The following is a 23,783-nucleotide window of genomic DNA, read 5'->3' as shown; positions in this document are numbered from 1 at the left end:
TTAATTTGCACCTGAGACATTGTTCTCTGCCTTACATTGAAACCCAATGTTGTGACATGTAACCAAAATCTAAAGCTTGGGACAAAATGTCATCCCGATAAATTACATGGTGATCTAACAAGTTCAACGAATCAACAATGTGTAATGTAATATGGTACTATGAGAAGAGCAGCGCGAGCTTCCTGTTGAGAACATGGATGTACAATCGCAAGTAATGTGGTAGATTTCACGTGAATTTTGACAGCTTGTTTGGATGGTTGTTACATGTTGTATTGTACCGTATTGTTACTTTAGATATAATGTTTGTTTTGATTATTACTTAAATTTTATTGTATCGTATCATTAAATCTTTTATTACATATACGACGAAAAGTGTCACTTTATGGAATGACCGATTTAGTGTGGTTGCGTCGTTACCTTTTTTTGTCTCATCTTGCCCTTCCTTATTATTAAATAATCTAATTTTATTTTTTACCCTATTTTTTATATAGTAATTTTACATTGTACCTTACTTTTTTTAATAATATTGCAAGCTTTTTGTATCTTGTATTATTGGTGTATAATCTAACTATATTTATTATAAAAGTATGAATATAATGTTAGTTTACAAAAATAACATATTAATATTAAGCATAATAACTCGCAATAAAAGGACATAACCGGAATTCTAGACATTAACCTTGTAATTCTATTAGTTTTAGAACATAATACACGTGAGGAATCATATATGATTACCTTTAGGAATCCTATTAGTATAATCCTAATACCTTTAGCCATGTAATCCTATTACTTTTATAATATACTTCTTAAAAATTTCCTATTACAAATTTAATTAGAAAACGTATTACTTTGTCCTATTATTAATTTAATTTGAGAATGTATTATATTATCCAAATCCATTTAGAAAAAGGAGAGCCTATATTTATTATAAAAGTACGAATATAATATTGATAGACTTAAATAACCCTAAAATATTAAATAGAAGAACTCATAGGGAAAAGACATAACTATAATAACCTATTTTTTGGACTACAATAACTTCTATGTTAATTTTTTTAATATTTAAGATTATAAAATAATAAAATTTTGTCTATTGAATTCTTCTTAAAAATATGTAGTAAGATTTAATAAAATCAATTTCGTAAGAATCCTCTATATTGGTAATATATTATCACGCCATAATATACAATACCAAAAAAAAAAATGTTAAATGGACTGCATAAAGCATTGAAATTGAGGAAAAAAATCCCCATGATAATATATTTTTACTATTATTTGAACTGCTTTCCTACTCAAATAATATTTTGTTATTATTATTATTTTGTGTAATATTGAAAAATATATCCAATTATAAAAGAACAACTAAGAAAATTTTTAAGAATATAAATATATGAGAAAGAGAAAGAAAAAGGTTGGTAAGAGTCAATACCACTAATAATTTTGCAAACATAAGGATCTAAAAGTGGAATGTCAAATCGATCTTTTTACTCTTTGAAAATAAAATTTATGGTGGATAAAATTATAATTACGGTTAAATATTTAAAATAAGAGATGAACTAATATTAAGAATCTGAATCAACAGAAAATAAATTATTTTTTATCTTAAGACCAAATAATCAAAAATTTAATTAATTATTTAGCACGAGAATCCATCTTAATTATTTTTAAATTCATCATATGAGTAAAATTATTTCTCAAGTTAAAAATAAATAAATTTAGGGTACATAAATGTATTCTATAACAATAGCGTTAAAGATTAAAAAAAGTAGATCACAAAGAAAAAAGATTAATATAGTATTAAGAAGGCCATACAAGATCCTGAACAAAAATAAGTTTTCAAGACTATATTATAAAGAGTTGACTATGGTATAACGGGATTACCCTTTGTAGATGCCTTCGCCGGAATCGAATTAATATTCATATGTCATGCGTTACTTACAAATGTCAGATCAAGAGGTATGATACTGTTAGCAATAAGAACAAGTGGTGTACCATCAACAATTTTATTATGAAGTCGTACAACTCACTTTAGATTTAATATACATCTTCAAACAACTGGAATAATCATCACAAAATATATCAAAGCAGAGCAATAATACTAAAATTTATAAGGAAAGCCAAATTGATAATATGTGATGAAGCATTTATGGCTAAGCGTCAAAGGATCGAACAATTTCCTAGAGTATTAGAGATATATTGGATATCAATGAACTATTTGGAGGAAAAGTAATAGTTTATGTAATGACCCTATCGGACGTTTTGATCTCTAGTGCATCGTTCAGCGGTTTTGAGGCCTTGAGTAGCTTCACTTCATGTTTTATGACTTGTACACGTAGTCGAAATTGAATTTCGGGAAGTTAGTAGTTGATTCGGATGGAAAATTCTCAATTCGGAAGCTTTAAGTTGGAAGAGTTGACCAAGGTTTGACTTTTGAGTAAATGACCTCGGAATCGAGATTTAAAGGTTTCAATAGGTTCGTATGGTGATTTCGGACTTGAGCGTATGTTCGGGTTGAGTATCGGGTGATCCGGGAGCATTTCAGCGCTCATTGTGAAAAGTTAGCATTTTGATGTTTTTAGAATTTTCTAAGTTTGGTTTGAAGTGAACTTTGGTGTTATCGATGTCCGTTTGAGGTCCCGAGCCTTGGAATAGGTTCGTATCGTGATTTGTGACTTGTATGTAAAGTTTGGCGTCATTCCAGAATATTAGTATGAATCAGACGCGTTCGTCGAAGTTGGAATGTTTGAAAATTAAAAGAAGGATTTTGATCATCAATTCGTAGTTTGGATGTTGTTTGGTGTTATTTCAGGCCTCGATTAGGTTCGTGTCATGACTTGGGACTGGTTGGTGTGATTGAACGGGGTTCCGGGGATCTCAGGTGTGATTTGGGGTAGTTTCGGACCAAGTTTAGGTGTTCTAATGGTGTTGGTTGCTCGTTCTGGTGTCGTGCTTTGCGATCGCGAATTGACTTACGTGATCGCGAAGAAGGAAATTGGTGACTGCCTTTTTGTGCTTCACGAACGTGAAGAAAGAGTCGCAAACATGAAGAAGGACTGGGGGTCAGGGGGACTTTACCCTACGCGAACGCGACAAGGTAGTCGCGAACGCGATAAATTGCTAGGCCGGCAGCTTGCCCTTCGCGAACTCGGGAAGACAACCATGAACGCGAAAGAGGAGTTCTAGGATAGGGGCGAGTTGTTCATCGCGAATGCGATGCAGTGGATTGCTAGGTCTTCGCGAACACGATGAAGGTCGGGCCTGGGCAGACTTGTTTTAAACCGATATTTGGCTCATTTTCATATCATTTCTTCCATGGGAGCCGACTTTGGTGCGCTTTTTTGAGTGCCATTTTCATCATCATCAATCATGTGGTAAGTGATTTCTACGCGTTGTGAGTTAAATACACGAATTTAGGCTTGTAAATTCAAGAATTTAAGTGGAAAATGTGAAATTTTTGGAGTTTGACAACGAAATTGGACATAGAATTGAGAATAAATTATATATTTGAGTTCGTGGCGTTATAGGTAATGTTTATTTTCAAACGATTTCGGAATCCGAGCACGTGGACCTGAGGGTTGACTTAATTGACTTTTCGAGCAGAGTTGGGAATTGTTATAAATTGATTAATTATGAGTATTGGAGTATATTTTTATTAGTTTCATGTTGTTTGACTAGTTTCAGATCGATGGGCATCGGTTTGATGTGTTAGAGAGGCGTTGGAGACGGTTATGAAATTTTGGAGCGAGGTAAGTCTCCTGTCTAACCTTGTGAGGGGAATTTACCCTGTATGTGTTATATTTGTTATGTGCTACATGTTGTGAGAGCAACGCACGTATGAGGTAACGAGTATCTGTGCGTATGCTAGAATTCCTGATTTGGTCCGGGTAGACTTACATTCGCGCTATGCTTTATTTGCAACAATTGAGTTATCATTTCTTGTTTAATTGCTTTAATTTACCTTCAACATGAGACTAGACTCGCGTAGAGTATCGGACTTGCCATTTTAGGTATTTAACGAGCTACGTGATTAGCCGTGGAAAATTGTGCTTCCCTTACGAATTTCTTCTGCATTGTGCGTATTCATCGGGAAAAAAAATTAAATTTCATAACTCACATGTATATTCGTGAGTGGGGTCAAGGACACATTAAGGCTTTTTATTCTAAGGGGATCAGGCCGTTCGTCTCGACTGAATTATTGTAACGCGGTCTTATGGGATCGGGCCGTTCGCCAAGGCAGGATTATTGTAACACGCTCTTATGGGATTTGGCCATTCGCTTCGGCAGGATTATTATAACACACTCTTATGGGATCGAGTCGTTCGCTTCGGCATGATTATTGTAATACACTCTTATGGGATAGGGTCATTCGTCTCAGCATGTTTATTGTAGCACACTCTTATGGGATCAGTCTGTTTGCCTCGGCATTTCATAACATACTCCTATGGGATCGGGTAGCTCGCCTCGGCAGAATCGTGCGTATTATTTGACAAGAAGCCGATGTAATCTGTGAGTTTTCCTGACTTGAGATATGAGGATCTATCTGGTGGTGGCCTTTATATACTCCTTTAATGAAATAACCGATATTTGAGGACTTATCTTTACTGTTTAGTTGAGGATCGTATCGTGAACCTATATTTGTTTTCACTGTTTAATTACCATACTTCATACTTGTCTACTTTATTATATTGATTTATTGGACCACTAGTAACTGTCGATGTCGACTAGGGATGGGCATAAAATTCGAAAAATCGAATTTCGAACCGAATTAATTTGGTATTTCGATTTTGATTTTTTCAGTATTTCAGTTTATTTCGGTATAGAAATTACCGGTATTTCGGTAGTTCGGTACGGTATACGGAATTGAATTTTTGATACTTCGGTATTTCGGTATACCGAAATAGTTTAGTCCAAGCCCAACTTTATTTTTATTTTTTAGCCTAATAACTTTAAGCTCACGCCCCAAAAGTCCAAAACCCCTAATTCCCTAATCCCTTACCCTTAGGCTTAGTCGCTTAGAGACAGACAAGAATTTCAAGAAACCCTCACGACTTTGCTTGGTTGTTGCGGCGGTCGGATTCATGAGTTACGACTCACGACTACAACCTCGGCGACAGCGATTCCTTTCATCGGTGATTGCTTGTTTGCTCATTGTTGACCTTTATTCAGGTTCTTAACTTCTCCATTTTTCATTCAGTTATGTAGCTATACTTAAGTCTAAATAGCAGTACTAAAGTGAGAACAAGTGGTTGCACTAGTGACTCTGACTCAAATAATCAGTTGGATGGGCTAGTAGAGGTGGCGTTGAAAGGGTTAATGGTAAGTTTAGAGAGGGTGATGAAAATGGCTGATTGCGTTAGGCTTAAGACGTTGAAGGGCTTGTTAGATATCTTGAATCCTACACAGTGTGTGCATCTCTTGGCTGATATTTCAATGCTTCAAATACAGATGAAGAAATGTGGTAGAAAAAGAGAAAATTTTTGCCGTTAGTTTGAAAGTTTAATGAAAAAATGTGAATATTAATATACTATAGTTTTCTTGTACAATTTCGTTAGGTTTAGCTAGTATGAGAGTAGAGGATAAGCTTCATAAAATTTGCTATAGAGTATTAGAGCTTTTGTTACTACCAACAGATTACTGTGTAATTCTACCTATATTTTTGTATGATATTCTAAAGTTTTGGTTTTTTTCCAGCCCATTCGCCTTTATAGTATTTTGCTTGTAGTGTTCTATTTAGTGTTTTGGTTTTAACAATTTGTGTTTATATTTGTTTTAATTTTGTATAGATGGCGGATGAAAGTAGAGTAAGTGATGTTGGTTCAACTGAAAGCTTACCTATTACTAATGATAGCAATGCCAACACAATTGATAGTGATACTCAATATTCTAAGAAAAGAAAAGCCATGCAACCTAGATCCGAAGTTTGGCAACATTTTGATAAATTTGAGGTAAATGGGGTCGGTAAAGTAAGGTGTAGATATTGTAAGCAAGCTTATGCTGCTAATACATCTAGGAATGGAACAAGAGGATTGAAAAATTATTTGACTAGATGCAAAGAATACCCACCTAACATTGATAAAGATAATAGTCAAATAAAGATAAATTTTCAATCTTGCCAAAATGATGGAGGAGTACTTTGGAAATTTGATCAAGAAGTGGTTAGGAGGGCCTTAATTGAGATAATAGTTATTGATGAACTACCATTTAGCTTTGTAGAAAAGGAACGCTTTATGAAGTTTATGAGAATAACTTAACCACTATTTCATCTTCCTTCTCGTAGAACAATAACAAGGGATTGTTATGAAGTTTACGGTGAATTGAAGTAAAATCTAAGAAGTTCTTTTAGAGAAGCACAACCAAAAATTTGCCTCACAACAGACACATGGACTTCATTGTAAAGAATAAATTATATGTTGACAGCCCACTTCATTGATAGGGATTGGAAGTTGCATAAAAGAATACTAAATTTTTGCCTTATCACTAGTCATAAGGGTGAAGAGATGGCAAAAGCTATTTGTAATTGTTTGCTTGAATGGAAATTATACAAGGTGTTCACTACTACTGTAACGACCCGACCGGTCGTTTTGAGCCCTAGCGCATCGTTCGGCAGTTTGGGACCCTGAGCAGCTTCACTTCAGGTATTACGACTTGTACGCGTGGTCGGAATTTTATTTCTGGAAGTTCGGAGTTGATTTGGAAAGAAAATTCTGATTTCGGAAGCTTTAAGTTGGAAGAATTTGGCTAAGGTTGGATTTTTAAGTAAATGACCTCGGAATTGGGATTTGAAGATTCCAACATGTTCGTATGATGATTTTGGACTTGGGCATATTTCCGGATCGGGTTTTGGATGACCCAGGAGCATTTCGGCGCCTATTATGGAAGTTGGCATTTTTGGAAGAATTTCCTAAATTTGGGTTGAAGTGCATTTCAATGTTATTGACTCCCGTTTGGGATTCCGAGTCTGGGAATAGATCCGTATGGTAATTATGGTATTGAGAGCACGTCCAGATGTGGATTTGGAGGTCCGAAGGTCATTTGGCGAAAGCTGGAATTTGAAGGTTTTTGAGAAGTTTGACCGGGAGTGGACTTTTTGATATAGGGGTCGGATTCCAATTCCGGAAGTTGAAGTAGGTCTGAAATGTCGAATGTGACTTGTGTGCAAAATTTGAGGTCAATCGGACGTGATTTTATAGGTTCCGGCATCGAATGTAGAAGTTTGAAGTTCTAAAATTCATTAAGCTTGAATTGGGGTATGATTCATGATTTCGATGTTGTTTGATGTGATTTGAGGCCTTGAGCAGGTCCGTGTTATATTATGGGACTGGTTTGTGCGATTGGACAGGGTCCCGGGGGCCTTGGGTGTGTTTCGGGTGGTTTCAGACCAAATTAGAGCAGTTTTGGACTGTTGTTGATGGTGTCTGGTTTCCTTCTCCGCGAACGCGAAAGAAGTCCCGCGTTCGCGAAGAGGAATTTGAGGGGTTGCTGGGTTTGGCCTCGCGAACGCAAGGCAGTGGATGCGAACACGAGGCAAGAGCTGGTCAAGCCTTTGCGAACGCGGCCAAGGCGACGCGAACGTAAAGAAGAAGGGGCAGGGCAGCTGGCCTTCGCGAACGCGATCAGAGGGTCACAAACGAGGAGAGAGATTTCTGGGCGTGAGTTTGTTGAGCTTCACGAATGCGAGGGATGTGCCGCGTTCGCGACAAAGGGTCGGACTGGGCAGTGAGTTGTTTTAAAATGGGAGTTTGGCCATTTTCACTTCATTTCCTCCATGGGAGCCGGTCTTGGAGCCATTTTGGAGCTCCATCTTCATCATCTATGTCAAGGTAAGTGATTCCCACCTGATGCAAGTTAAATGCTTGGATTATATATGAATTTAGACATGAAAATTTATAGAAATTTGGGATATTAAGAGAAAAATGTAGAATTTGGTATTTTTGGATTTTGACCACGAATTTGGGCATGAAATTGGAAATAAATTATATATTTGAGTTCGTGAGGTTATGGGTAATGGTTATCTTCGAAAATTTTTGAAATTCGGGCACGTGGGCCCGAGGGTTGTTTTATCGATTTTTCGAGCGGAGTTGAAAATTATTGTAAATTGATTAATTATGAGTATTAGAGCATATTTTGATTGAGTTGCATCTTATTTGACTAGTTTTGGAGCGACGGGCATCGGTTTGAGTTGTTGGAGCAGATTTGGAGCCGGTTATAAAATTTCGGAGTGAGGTAAGTCTCATTTCTAATCTTGTAAGAGGGAATTAATCACATAGGTGAATTGATTAAATATATGCTTCTACTTGCGGGGGCTACGTACGCACGAAGTGACGAGAGTCCGTACGTAGCTACTAGCTATGCCTATGTCCGGGTAATTTTAGGTTTGCATCATGCCTTGTTGATATTGTTATTTGATTTGTGGTTACCGTTTGCCTTGAAAAGAAGAAAGATTGAGGTTTGCGTATTAAATTGTCTTAAGAAGGATTTAAATTGAGGAAAATTAAGTTTTCAAAAAGCTTTTATTTGGACTTCGTATTTTTGAAAAGAAATTGAGGAATATTATATTAACTTAATAAATTTATATTTGACTGCGTCGCATGTATGATCCGCGAGCGGGGTAATAGATGCATCTATGGTTCGTGCCATTCGACCCTCGGCAATGCACCATTTATATTTATTTGTTGGATCGGGCCGTACGACGTCGGCATGACTTGCGCATGATTGTATTAATTGCTTCGGAAATTATAATAATTGATATTGCTTCATTGGCCGGAGATATAAATTGTTAAACGATGAAAATGAATTTGGAGAAATTTCTTATTAACAAAAGAATTGTTTACTTATTTTATGATATTGGGCTTACAGCAGTTCTACGTGATCCATGCTCAATTATATCATTGGTATATTAATTATAGCCCATAGTAAGTGTCTGAGTCGACCCCTTGTCATTATTTCTTCGAGGTTAGGCAGGATACTTACTGGGTACGCGTTGATTTACGTACTCATACTACACTTGCTGCATATTTTTGTGCAGGTATATATATGTCTAGAGGCCTTGTGGGCGCAAAGGCGGGGTCATTGCTGAGACTTAGGTGAGTTGCACTCTCTACTATGATCCGCAACCAGCAGAGTCTCCTTCAGAGTATTTATATTTCTCATGTCCAAATTTATATTTCGGACACATATTGTATTTTATTTTTCTTCCTAGTTGATGCTCATGCACTTGTGACACCAGGTTTTGGGATGATTATGGGTTGTCCTGTATTGAACTTGTTGAAAATATTATTATTTACCCTGTAAATTCAATCTTTTACTATTTAATTGAAGGAAATTATGATTTCAAAATACTAAAATGAGAACCAAATTAAGTATTTATTTTTAGCTTGCCTGACAATAGCGTTCGGCATCATCACGACCTTTAAGGGATTTTGGATCGTGACAATTACTGTGGACAATGCTTCTTCAAATGATGTCACAGTCAAAGAATTGTCTAAAAAGTTAGATATATGGAAAACTAATATGAAGAGTGGTAAACATCTCCATGTGAGATGCATGGCTCATATAATAAATCTAAATGTGCAAGTGTCACGACCCAATATCCCCTCCGTGTGACGTCGTGACGGCACCCAGTCTCTACAACTAGGTAAGCATAACATTTTGCGAAATAATAAAATGAAAATATAAATTTAACCAACTATTCAAAAATACACAACAATCCCAAAAATCGATACATCGTGAATCACAAACTACAGGAAGAAAAGTCTAGTGTCTCTATATATCAGAGTCTATCAAAAGAAAATACAAAAGATAATGGACATGAGGAAGAGTAGAAAGGGGACTCCGAGGTCTGCGGACGCGGCAGATATACCTTGAAGTCTCCAAAACTATTCCGGCTCACTAATAGTGCGGCTGATAAGGAGCACTGGATTTGCACACGAAAAACATGTGCAGAAGAGTAGCATGAGTACACCACAATCGGTACCCAGTAAGTGTCAAGCCTAACATCGGTAGAGGAGTGACGAGGCTATGTCCGGGCCCTACTAGAATATGATAATAAAGCAAGGCAAAAATGAAATATCGCAGTAAAAATAAAGACTGAAATTTAACAAGAAAGAATTCATAGAAGGTAACAGCTCAATACACAGAAATACAACAGGGGATCTCCCGAGATACCATCTCGTAGTCCCAAAATAAATATGCAGTATAGGGGAGAGCTCCCGGAATATCGTTCTGTAGTCCCAAAGTAAATATGCAGTACAGGGGAATCTCCCGGAATACCGTTCCGAAGTCCCAAAGTAAATATGTGGTACAGGGGGATCTCCCGGAATACGGTTCTATAGTCCCAAAGTAAATATGCAGTACATGGGGATCTCCCGGAATATTGTTCCGCAGTCCCAAAGTAAATATGCAGCGCAAACAATAGAAATACAACTATATCACGAAATCTTACGATTTAGACTAAGTACCAATCAAGGAAGAAGCAGAAAATTCACTAAGCATGCTGCACAAAGTTCACATAAGTAGTTAAGACACGTAGACATGCTGTATTAGACTAAACAAGATAGCTACACATATTGGAATAACTCAATTAAGAATAAAAATAGATTAATACTCATTAAAATGGTATAACTCAAATAAAAGGAAAACAGGTTAATGCTCAGTAAGAAAATCGGGTTTTTCCACAACTATCCCGTGTACGTACTCATCACCTCACGTACACGACGCTCACATATCACAATAGTTCCAAATCTTAGGGGGATTTCCCCCGCACAAAATTAGGCAAGCCACTTACCTCGAGTCAAGCTCAATTAATCGGTCACAATGCCTTTCCCACGAATATCCGGCTCTGAATGACCCAAATCTAGCCAAAAGTAATTACGTATCATAAATACAACAATAATAGACTCATCTAATTAATGAAATCAATATTTTAACGAAAATTTTGAAATTAACTCAAAAATCGCTCGTGGGGCCTACGTATCGGAATCGGGAAAAAGTCATAAAATACGAACACCCCGTTCACACACGAGTTCACTTGTACCAAAATTCACCAAATCCGATGTCTAAATCCCAATCAAAACTCAAAATTTCGTTTAGGGAATTGTTCCCCCCATTTTCCCCAACTTTTCAATCCAAAACCAAAATTAAATGAAGAAAACAACTATAGATTAATGAAATACAACCAAAAACGAGTTAGAAATCGTTACCCCAAAGCTCTCTCTAAAAATCCCTCAAAGAATCGCCAATTTCCGAGTTCCCAAGTCCAAAAATGGAGAAATGACTCAAGCCCTTGAAACTCTCTCTTTTCTGCCCTGCGAACTCGCTTCTGTGAGCCCAGAACCGTACCTGCAGTACCGCTTCGCCGGCTAGGACGCCGCACCTACAAGTTTTCATAGAACTCCAGAGCCCGCACTTGCGTGCCTAACTCCGCACCTGCGGATGCGCTTCTGCGCTTAATCGTCTGCTTCTGCGGAACCTTGGGTCCTTCTCATCTCCGCATATGCAGCTTCCCTTCCGCAGATGCGGCTCCGCTCCTGCGGCTCACTCGTCGCATCTGCGACAACTGACTCCCCGGCCTAAAAACACACCTGCGATCCCAGCCTCACTTCTGCGAGGCCGCACCTGCGGACTTCCCACCACAGGTGCGAAAACACCAGAACCAGCAACTCAAAAATTCTTCTAAGTCCAAACTTTCACCCGCTAAGCACCCGAAACTCGCCCGAGGCTCCCGGTACCTCAACCAAATATATCAAAAAATCCTAAAAAACCATACGAACTTAGTTGAGTCCTCAAACCACATCAAACAACGCTAAAATCACAATTCATCCTCTGATTCAAACTTAAAGAACTTGAAATTTTCAAATTCGACAACCGACGCCGAAACCAACCAAACCACGTCCGATTGACCCCAAATTTTGCACACAAGTCATATTCAACATTACGGACCTACTCCAACTTCTGAAATCGAAAAACGATCCCGATATCAAAAATTCCACTACCGGCCCAAAACTCCAAAAATTCGTCTTTTGACATTTTAAGCCTAAATAAGCTACGGACCTCCAAAACACAATCCGTACACGCCTCTAAGTCCATAATCACCTAACGGAGCTAACGAAATTGACAGAATTCCATTCCGGAGTCGTCTTCATACAGTTCCAACTACGGTCCAAATCCTAAGGCTTAAGCTCCCGTTTTAGGGACTTAGTGTCCCGGAACACTCCAAAAATCAAAACGAAGCCTCCCGACAAGTCACAATAGCAGAAATAGATGTGGGGGAAACAATAAATAGGGGGATGGGGGCTATTACTTTCAAAACGACCGGTCGGATTGTTATATCCTCCCCCTCTTAAAACAATCGTTCGTCCTCGAACGAGCATAGAGACATACCTGAAGTGGTGAAAAGATGAGGATAACGGCTGCACATATCCTGCTCGGTCTCCCAAGTCGTCTCCTCGACCGGCTGTCCCCTCCATTGAACCTTCACAGAAGCAATGTTCTTTGATCTTAGCTTTCTGACCTGCCTGTCCAAAATAGCCACTGGCTCCTCAACATAATATAGATTCCTGTCTAACTCGACTAAGCTAAAATCCAACACATGAGACGGATCACTGTGATACTTCCGGAGCATAGAAACGTGGAATATCGGATGAACTCTTGCTAGACTGGGATGCAAAGCACGCTCATAAGCAACCTCCACAACTCGACACAACACCTCAAATGGACCAATAATCCTTGGGCTCAGCTTGCCCTTCTTTCCTAACCTCATAACGCCCTTCATAGGCAAAACCCGGAGCAAGACCCGCTCTCCAACCATGAATGCAACATCGCGAACCTTTCGGTCCGCATAACTCTTCTGTCTGGACTGGGTTGTGCGAAGTCTATCCTGAATCACCTTAACCTTTTTTAAGGCATCCTGAACCAAGTCCGTACCCAATAATCTGGCCTCACTCAGCTCGAACCAACCCACTGGGTACCGACACCGCCTACCATACAGAGCCTCATATGGTGCCATCTGAATGTTGGACTGATAACTGTTGTTGTAGGCAAACTCCGCAAGTGGCAAGAACTGGTCCCAAGCACCCCCAAAATCTATCACACAAGCGCAGAGCATATCCTCCAGTATCTGAATAGTGCGCTTGGACTGTCCATCCGTCTGAGGGTAAAATGTTGTGCTCAACTCAACCCGAGTACCCAACTCATGTTGTACAGCTCTCCAGAATCGTGATGTAAACTACGTACCTCGGTCAGAGATAATAGATATCGGTACGCCATGAAGCCTGATGATCTCACGGATGTAGATTCGAGCTAGCTGCTCGGAAGAATAGGTAGTCATCACAGGAATGAAATGAGCTGACTTGGTCAGCCTATCCACAATCACCCAAACTGTATCAAACCTCCGTTGAGTTCGTGGGAGTCCAACAACGAAATCCATAGTGTTCTGCTCCCATTTCCACTCTAGAATCTCTAACTTCTGAAGCAACCCACCTGGCCGCTGATGCTCATACTTTACCAGTTGGCAATTCAAACATCGTGCCACATACTCTACTATGTACTTCTTCATCCTCCTCCACCAGTAATGTTGTCTCAAGTCCTGATACATCTTTGCGTCACCTGGATGAATAGAGTATCGCGAACTGTGAGTCTCCTGGAGAATCAACTCACGCAAACCATCTACGTTGGGCACATATAGCCTGCCCTGTATCCTCAATGCACAATCATCTCTAATAGTGACCTCCTTAGCATCACCGTGCTGGACCGTGTCCTTAAGGACAAGCATATGAGGGTCATCATACTGACGCTCCCTGATACAATCATAAATAGAAGACCGAGAGACCACACAAGCCAATACTCGACTCGGCTTATAAATATCCAATCTCACAAACTAGCTGGCTAAGGCCTGAACATCCAACGCCAATGGCCTCTCTAATGTTGGTAGATATGCTAAACTCCCCAAAATCTCTGCCCGACGACTCAAAGCATCGGCCACCACACTGGCCTTCTCAAGGTGGTACAAAATAGTGATATCAGAATCCTTAAGTAGCTCCAACCACCTCTGCTGACGTAAGTTAAGATCTTTCTACTTAATCAGATGTTGCAAACTCCGATGATCGGTGTAGATCTCACAAGGAACACCGTACAAATAATGTTGCCATGTCTTCAAGGCATGAACAATAGCTGCTAACTCAAGGTCGTGGACAAGATAGTTCTTTTCGTGCACCTTCAGTTGTCTGAACGCGTAGGTAATCACCCTACCGTCCTGCATCAATACCGCTCCGAGACCAATCCGCGATGCATCACAATATACAGTATAAGACCCCGAACCTATATGTGATACCAATACTGGGGTTGTAGTCAAAGTTGTCTTGAACTTCTGAAAGCTCTCCTCACATTCCTCTGTCCACCTGAACGGAGCACCCTTCTGGGTCAGCCGAGGCATAGGTGCTGCAATAGACGAGAAACCCTCTACAAATAGACGGTAATACCCCGCAAAACAAAGAAAACTTCGGATATTTGTAGCTAAGGACGGTCTGGGCCAACTCTGCACTGCTTTAATCTTCCTCAAATCCACATGGATCTCATCTCTCGATACTATATGACCCAAGAATGCCACTGTGTCTAGCCAAAACTCACACTTTAAAAATTATGCATATAATTTCTTTTCTCTCAAGGTCTGAAGTGTAGTCCTCAAGTGCTGCTCATGATCCTCCCGACTTCGGGAGTATACTAGAATGTCATCAATAAACACAATGACGAATGAATCCAGATAGAGGCGGAACACACTGTGCATCAAGTGCATAAAAGATGTTGGGGCATTGATCAGCCCAAAAGACATCACAAGAAACTCACAGTGACCATATCTGGTCCTAAAAGCAGTCTTCGGGATATCTGGCCCCCGAATCTTCAACTGATGATAACCTGAACGTAAGTCAATCTTGAAAAACACTCATGCACCCTGTAATTGATCAAATAAGTCATCAATACGAGGCAATGGATACCTGTTCTTCACTGTGACTTTGTTCAACTGGCGGTAATCAATAAATATCCGCATAGAACCATCCTTATTCTTCTTCACAAATAAGACAGGAGCACCCCAAGGTGACACACTGGGCCGAATGAAGCCCTTATCAAGCAATTCCTGTAATTGCTCCTTCAACTCCTTTAACTTAGGAGGAACCATACGATACGGAGGAATAGAGATGGGATGAGTGCCCGGCAACAAGTCAATGCTAAAATTAATATCTTTGTCAGGTGACATGCCCGGAAGATCAGCTGGAAATACATCTGGAAATTAATTGCTCCTTCAACTCCTTTAACTTAGGAGGAACCATACGATACGGAGGAATAGAGATGGGATGAGTGCCCGGCAACAAGTCAATGCTAAAATTAATATCTTTGTCAGGTGACATGCCCGGAAGATCAGCTGGAAATACATCTGGAAAGTCCCTCACTACTTGAACTGACTCAATTGTAAGGGTATCAATACTGACATCTCTCACATAAGCTAGATACGCGCCACACCCTTTCTCAACCATTCGTTGAGCTTTAAGAAATGAAATAACTCTGGTGGGAGTATACTCTAAGGTACCTCTCCACTCTAATCGCGGAAATCCTGGCATAGCCAGCGTCACGGTCTTAGCGTGACAATCAATAATAACATAATGGGACGACAACTAGTCCATGTCTAAAATAGTATCAAAGTCCACCATGCTGAGCAATAATAAATCGGCTCTGGTCTCAAAACCACTAAGAGCAATCAAACACGACCGATACACGCGGTCCATAATAAGAGAATCTCCCACAAGAGTAGACACATAAATAGGGGAACTCAAATAATCCCGAGATACACCCAAATACGGGGCAAAGTAAGAGGACACATAAGAATATGTAGAGCCTGGGTCAGATAATACCGACGCATCTCTATGACAGACCGGAACAATACCTGTAATGACAGAATCAGAAGCAACTGCCTCTGTATGAGCAGGAAATGCATAATATCTAGCCTGGCCTCCCCCTCTGGGGCGACCTATACCTCCCTGACCTCTACCTCGGGATGGATGAGCAGGTGCGGTGGCATATGGCGCTGTAATCATAGCGTGAGGACCCGGTGGAGCACGCTGTGGCTGAGAAGTATATGGAGGTGCACCCTTCCTAATCCTGGGGCAATCCCTCACCACATGGTGAGTGTCGCCATACTCAAAATAAGGTCTGGGAGGGTGTGGCTGCTATGACTGGCTCGGGTCAGGTCTGCTGGACTGGCCGCTAGGAACACCTCGTACATGAGGCACACTAGATACTGGCGGTGCATAATAATGCTCATAGGGTCTAGAAGGAGCTGAAACATTGTTGGCGGCTGGAAGAGCTGAATGAACGGAGCGGCTCACATAATCCCTACCATGGCGAGCTGCTGGGGCACGAGCCCCAGAATAATAACCAATCTCTCGAGACCTCTTGGTCTCTCTCTCCTCTCTATCCCGGGCAAGCATGCCCTGCAATCTCCTGGCAATACTCACAACCTGCTAATAAGAAATATCCATCTCTAACTCTCTGGCCATACTAATCCAGATACTGGGGTGGAGTCCCTCAATAAGCCGTCGAACCCTCTCTCGAACTGTGGCAACCAATGCCGGTGCATGTCGGGCCAAATCACTGAAGAGAACTGCATACTTTGACACAGTCATAGCACCTTAGCGCAGCTGCTCAAACTCCGCGCGTCATGAATCCCTGAGGCTCTGAGGGACATACTCTCTCAAAAACATGTTCGAGAACTGAGTCCATGTAAGTGAAGCTGCCTTAGCCGGACTACTCAACCCATAAGCACGCCACCACTGATAAGTTGCTCCTCTAAGCTGGAATGTAGTAAAAGAAACCCTTCTCGTCTCCGCTACGCCCATAGTACGGAGAATATGATGACACTCCTCCAGAAAACTCTAAGCATCATCTGTAGCCAATCCGCTGAAGGTAGGTGGGTGGTACTTCTTGTACCTCTCAAATCTGAGTTGCTCCACCTTAGAAGTTGTTGCCCCAACCTGGGGATGAGCTGGAGCTGCCGGCTGCATTGGTACAATCTCTGGAACCTGGTCGACATGAACCCGTTGCTATGAAGTACCGACGATGGGAGTCTGTGCTCCTCCCCCGGCTTGAGATGTGGCAGGAGCAAGTGGAATCAATCCACCCCGAGCTAAGGTGCTGAACATGCTCAAAAACTGGGATAGAGTCTCATGGAGGGCTGGTGCATCAACATGTATCTCAGGTGTCTGCCCTCCAACTTGAGCTACTGGGGGCTCCTCTGTAGCAGCTCGTGCGGGTGCTCTGGCTGCACCACGTGGACGTCCTAGTCCTCTACCCTGGCCCGGCCTCTCACGGCTCTAGCAGGGGGCGCGGGTGCCTGGTCATCAGATCCGCTTGTACGTGTCCCTCACCATCTGTGAGAGAATAGAATACAGAAGTTTAGAATCTTTGAAGTCAACAATTTTCACATGACAAGGAATCAAAGTAGTGAAATTTTCCTAAAAATTCCATAGCCTACCAAAGATCAGTACAGACGTCTCTGTACCGATCCGCGAGACTCTACTAAACCGGTTTGTAACTCACGAGACCTATGAACCTAGAGCTCTGATACCAACTTGTCACGACCCAATTTCTTCTCCGTGTGACGTCGTGACGGCACCTATTCTCTATAACTAGGTAAGCCTAATATTTTGCGGAATAATGAAATAAAAATATAAATTTAACTAACTATTCAAAAATACACAACAATCCCAAAACCCGGAACATCATGAATCACAAACTACAGGAAGAAAAGTCTAGTGTCTCTATACATCAGAGTCTATCAAAAGAAAATACAAAAGATAATGGACATGAGGAAGAGTAGAAAGGGGACTCCGAGGTCTGCGGACGCGGTAGATATACCTTGAAGTCTCCAAAACTGTCTCGGCTCACTGATAGTGCGGCTGATAAGGAGCATCTAGATCTGCACACAAAAAACATGTGCAGAAGAGTAGCATGAGTACACCACAATCGGTACCCAAAAAGTGCCAAGCCTAACCTCGGTAGAGTATTGACGAGGCCAGGTCCGGGCCCTACTAGAATATGATAATAAAGCAAGGCAAGAATGAAATATCACAGTAAAAATAAAGACTGAAATTTAACAAGAAAGAATTCATAGAAGGTAACAACTCAATACACAAAAATACAACAAGGGATCTCCCGAGATACCGTCTTGTAGTCCCAAAGTAAATATGTAGTACAAGGGGATCTCCCGGAATACCATTCCGTAGTCCCAAAGTAAATATGCAGTACATGGGGATCTCCCGGAACACCGTTTCGTAGTCCCAAAGTAAATATGCAGTACAGAGGTATCTCCTAGAATACCGTTCCGTAGTCCCAAAGTAAATATGCAGCGCAAACAATAGAAATACAACTACATCACGAAATCTTACGATTTAGACTAAGTACCTGTCAAGGAAGAAGCAGGAAATTCACTGAGCATGCTGCACAAAGTTCATATAAGTAGTTAAGACACGTAGACATGCTGTATTAGACTAAACAGGATAGCTACACATATTGGAATAACTCAATTAAGAATATAAAATAGATTAATACTCATTAAAATGGTATAACTTAAATAAAAGGAAAACAGGTTGCTGCTCAATAAGAAAATCGGGTTTTTCCACAACTAGCCCGTGTACGTACTCGTCACCTCACGTACATGGCGCTCACATATCACAATAATTCCAAATCTTAGGGGGATTTTTCCCCGCACAAAGTTACGCAAGCCACATACCTCGAGTCAAGCTCAATTAATCGGTCACAATGCCTTTTTCACGAATATCCGGCTCCGAATGGCCCAAATCTAGCCAAAAGCAATTACGTATCATAAATACAACAATAATAGACTAATCTAATTAACGAAATTAACATTTTAACGAAAATTCCAAAATTAACTCAAAAATGCTTGTGGGACCCACTTCTTGGAATAAGGTAAAAGTTGTAAAATACGAAAGCCCGTTCACTCATGAGTTCACTCGTACCAAAATTCACCAAATCCGTTGTCTAAATCCCAATCAAAATTCGGAATTTTCCCCCATTTTCCCCAACTTTTCAATCCAAAATCGAAATTAAATGGAGAAAACAACTATAGATTAATGAAATACAACCAAAAACGAGTTAGGAATCGTTACCCCAAAGCTCTCTCTGAAAATTCCTCAAAGAATCGCCAATTTTCGAGCTCCCAAGTCCAAAAATGGAGAAATGACTTAAGCCCTCGAAACTCTCTCTTTTCTGCCCAGCGAACTCGCTTCTGCGAGCCAAGAACCGCACATGCGGTACCGCTTCTGCGGCTAGGATGCCGCACCTGCGAGTTTTCATAAAACTCCATAGCCCGCACCTGCGCGCCTAAGTCCGCACATGCGGATGTGCTTCTGCGCTCAATCATCCGCTTCTACGGAAACTTGGGTCTTTCTCATCTCCGCATCTGCGGCTTCCTTTCCGCAGATGCGACTCCGCTCTTGCGGCTCACTCGTCGCATCTGCGACCACTTACTCCCCGGCCTAAAAATGCACCTGCGATCCCAGCCTCTCTTCTGCAAGGCCGCACCTGCGGACTTCCCACCGCAGGTGCGAAAACACCAGAACCAGCAACTCAAAAATTCTTCTAAGTCCAAACTTTCACCCGTTAAGGACCCGAAACTCACCCGAGGCTTCCGGGACCTCAACAAAACATAGCAACAAATCCTAAAACACCATACAAACTTAGTCGAGCCCTCAAACCACATCAAACAACGCTAAAATCACAATTCATCCTCTGATTCAAACTTAAAGAACTTGAAACTTCCAAATTCGACAACCGACGCCGAAACCAACCAAACCACGTCCGATTGACCCCAAATTTTGCACACAAGTCATATTCGATATTACAGACCTACTTCAACTTCCGGAATCAAAAAATGACCCCGATATAAAAAATTCCACTATCGGCCCAAAACTCCAAAAATTCGACTTTCGCTATTTCAATCCTAAATAAGCTACGGACCTCCAAAACACAATCCGGATACGCTCCTAAGTCCAAAATTACCTAACGGAACCAACGGAATTTCATTCCGGAGTCGTCTTTATATAGTTCCGACTAAGGTCCAAATCCTAAGGCTTAAGCTCCCGTTTTAGGGACTAAGTGTGCCTCCCGACAAATCACAATAGCAGAAATAGATGCGGGAGAAACAATAAATAGGGGATCGGGGCTATTACTTTCAAAACCGACTGGGTCGTTACAGCAAGATGGTTTGAGAGAAATTGATGCTTCTATCACACGTGTTAGAAATATTGTGAGGTATGTGAGATCTTCGCCTGCAAGGACCTTAAAGTTTAAACAATGTTGTGCACATGTAAAGGTAGAATGTACCAAAACATTATGTTTTGATGTTCCTACTAGGTGGAATTCCACCTATTTGATGTTGGATATAGAACAAAACTTTGAAAAGGCCTTTGATAAGTTTCATCTTTTTGATGATGGATTTTCTGCTTATGTATGTTCTTATCTTTGTGAAGATGGTAGTAGTGCAAGTCCCCTTGAATCTGATGATTGGGTGAATGTGAGGAATGTGATAGAGTTTCTTGCAAGATTTCACGAGCTCATCAAAAAAGTTTCAGGTTCACGTTATGTCACTTGTAATTCTCATTTTGAGGATGTATCTGATTAATTAGTGAGGATGGGCATTTGAGAAAAATGGCTGAGCGAATGCAAGAAAAGTTCAAGAAGTACTAGGGTGAGCCTGAAAAGATGAATAAAATAATTTTTATTGCTTCCATCTTGGATCCACGTAACAAATTTGAATATGTTAGCCTTGCACTTAAAGAATTTTTTGGGGAGGAAAAAGGGAAGAAAATAAATGCTGAGGTGTATGCTTATATGAATTCTTTGTTTGAAGAGTATCTAAAAACGTATTCAACTGGATCTTGTCCTTAATCTCCATCTAGTTCTACTTCATCTAATAACACATCTAATACATCTAGTGGGAGTGTTATAACTGCATCATTAATAATGACTAAGCTTCACTTGAAGAAACAAAAAGAAGACAATAGAAGTGGGGGTGTTAAATCGGAGTTGGATAAATAAATTAGTGAAGAACAAGAGCCTTTTAGTGAAGAATTTGATATCTTAAGTTGGTGGAAAACACATGCTCCTAGATTTCCTATTCTTTCGGAGTTGGCTCGTGATGTGTTGGCCATTCCAATTTCTAATACGGCGTCGGAATGTGCGTTTAGCACCGGTGGCCGTATTCTTGATTCATTTAGGAGTTCATTGAATCCTAAATGTGTGCAAGCTCTTGTTTGTGTTCAAGATTGGCTTAGAGAAGAGAAGAATCCTATTAGTGTTGAAGAAGACTGAGAGTATCTTGAGGAACTCGAGCTTGGTAAGCTTTAATATTTTGTGTGTATTTTAGTTCAAAATAATATATCATACTTGTTTATTTGTATGACATATTTGGTCGAATTATCTTTAGATATGGAAAATAATGGAAGCACTACTAGCATTGTTTGATGTATAGTTGCAGCTTACAATTTGAGTGGTAAGTTTAATATTCTATTTGTTTGGTGATATACTTTTGTAGTTTTGTTCTATTATCATCAAAAAATAATATTCTAACTTATGATTTATCTTTTTTGTTTTAGGTTCAAGTGCAATCATGCCCCGTGCTCCTAAAGTACGCTCTCATATTTGGGAACACTTTGAGGTGATAGAAGATAATGGAGAAGTTCACAAAGTAGAGTGCAAGCATTGTGGTCGAGTCTATAATGTTCATCCAAAGAGGGGTGGCACGTATTGTTTAAGAAAGCATATTAGGCATTGTCTTGAGCGTCTTTCTGAAATCCATATTTAAGAATTAAGACTAAGTTGATTCGAGACTATTAGTGTAAACTCGAATTCTGTTTGGCAGGTTTATGCCCTCTCTGTTTTTGTTGCAATGTGTTTAATTCTGTTGCTACTCGTTAGTAGTTGTTACTATCTTAGCTTGCCGTGATATTTATTTACTTTTTTTCCCTTTCAAGTAGTTGCTGTGAATGTGATAATCAGGTGTGCATCTGCCATGTATGTGTTCCTGCATGTTGTTAGGCAGATTTGAATGTTTCTTACACGCCTTTTGTTAGGTAGAATGGCAGAAACCTGTTTTTGAAATTCAAGGTAATTCAGCTGTAGTTCAGGGAGTCGCAAGATTACAATCTGTAGGAGCTTCTTTTGCAAGTTCTACTTTTGTATTCTGAATGTGGTTTTTGATTGTTTTAGTTTCAACCTCATAAGACCAATTTGTTTGATGTTCCAAACAACTAAAGTTACATATTACTACCTGCTTTTTCCTTTGGATTCAATTCTCATTTTGTTTATCTAATGGTTCCATTCTGTTTGCCGCAGAATGGCAGATTGTTAGGCATGGCAGATTATTAAACCGAAATCGTACCGAACCAAAATAAGAAATATCGAACCATACCGAAATACTTTGGTACAGTATTTGGTATACACAATTGATAAATCGAATACCAAAATACCGAACCAAAATTCTTAAATACCGAACCGAAGTACCGAATGCCCACCCCTAATGTCGATCCCTCGTCACTACTTCTCTGGGGTTAGGCTAGATACTTACTGGGTACACTTTGATTTACGTACTCATGCTATACTTCTGCACTTATTGTGCATGTATATATTTTTGGAGGTCTTTCGGCCGCAAAGGCGCACCTATTGCAGAGACTTTACGGTGAGCTGCATCCCATGTTATGATCCGCAGCACACAAAGTCTCCTTCATATTCATTTATGTTATCCTGTCTATTTTACATTTCAGACAGATATTGTATTGGTATTGTATTTCTTAGTAGTTGCTCATGCATTTGTGACACCGAGTTTTGGGATATCTACTTGTTGTTTATGGGTTTTGCATAATATTGTCATCTTTTATTTTTATATCTTACTAATTATGTATGTACCTATCATTTTCAATGTGTAAATTCCTTTAGTTAATAAAACTCATGATTTCAAGTAATAAAATGAGTAATTATTTAGATAGTTCACTGTTGGATTTTCTAACGGTGACATTGGGCGTCATCACGGTCTATAGTGGATTTTGGGTCGTGACAGTTTAAGAGGTAATTTTTGTCAAGTACTATCAATAGTTCCAAAATTGACGAAAGTAAAGACTGTAAAAGCTAGCTTGCCAAATTTATACTTATGGCCTCAAGTGAAAAAGATTCAAATGATAAAAAATATAAAAGTAAGAACAGATCCAACATTCAACGACTTCTTGCTTTCAGTCGGAAATGAAAAAGAGCATCCAATAAAAGATGATTTGGTTCTTCTAGAACACTTGGTTATCAACCCAAAGGGTAATAGCAATGCATTTAATAAGAAAAATATTTTTCTCATTAGATTAAAAAATAATTTGTACGATAGAAATTAAAGAGATATCTTAGCTAGCAGAAATGAATGTGTTGATCAACTAAATAAAGGTATTGCTAAGTTTTATGGTAAAAATAAAAAAAAATTTAGTTTTGACTCAGCAGAAGATGATCGATACCAACAATTACTACCAAGAATGATACTTAAATGCTTAATATCAAATGACCTTCTACCATCTAGGTTTGTTGTCAAGTTCATTATTTCTTACGTATATTAGTGTCACCGTATATATAATAGATTGAGTTAAAATTGATCTTCCATTGCATATAAGTTGATTTTGAAGAAAAATATGCTCGTCATGCTACCGAAAATTATAGATACGCCGAATAGCTTATGTAATAGTACA

The sequence above is a fragment of the Nicotiana tabacum genome, chromosome 4, assembly GCF_000715075.1.
Source record: "Nicotiana tabacum cultivar K326 chromosome 4, ASM71507v2, whole genome shotgun sequence".
NCBI lineage: Eukaryota > Viridiplantae > Streptophyta > Magnoliopsida > Solanales > Solanaceae > Nicotiana > Nicotiana tabacum.
This window is presented reverse-complemented; position numbering follows the sequence as displayed.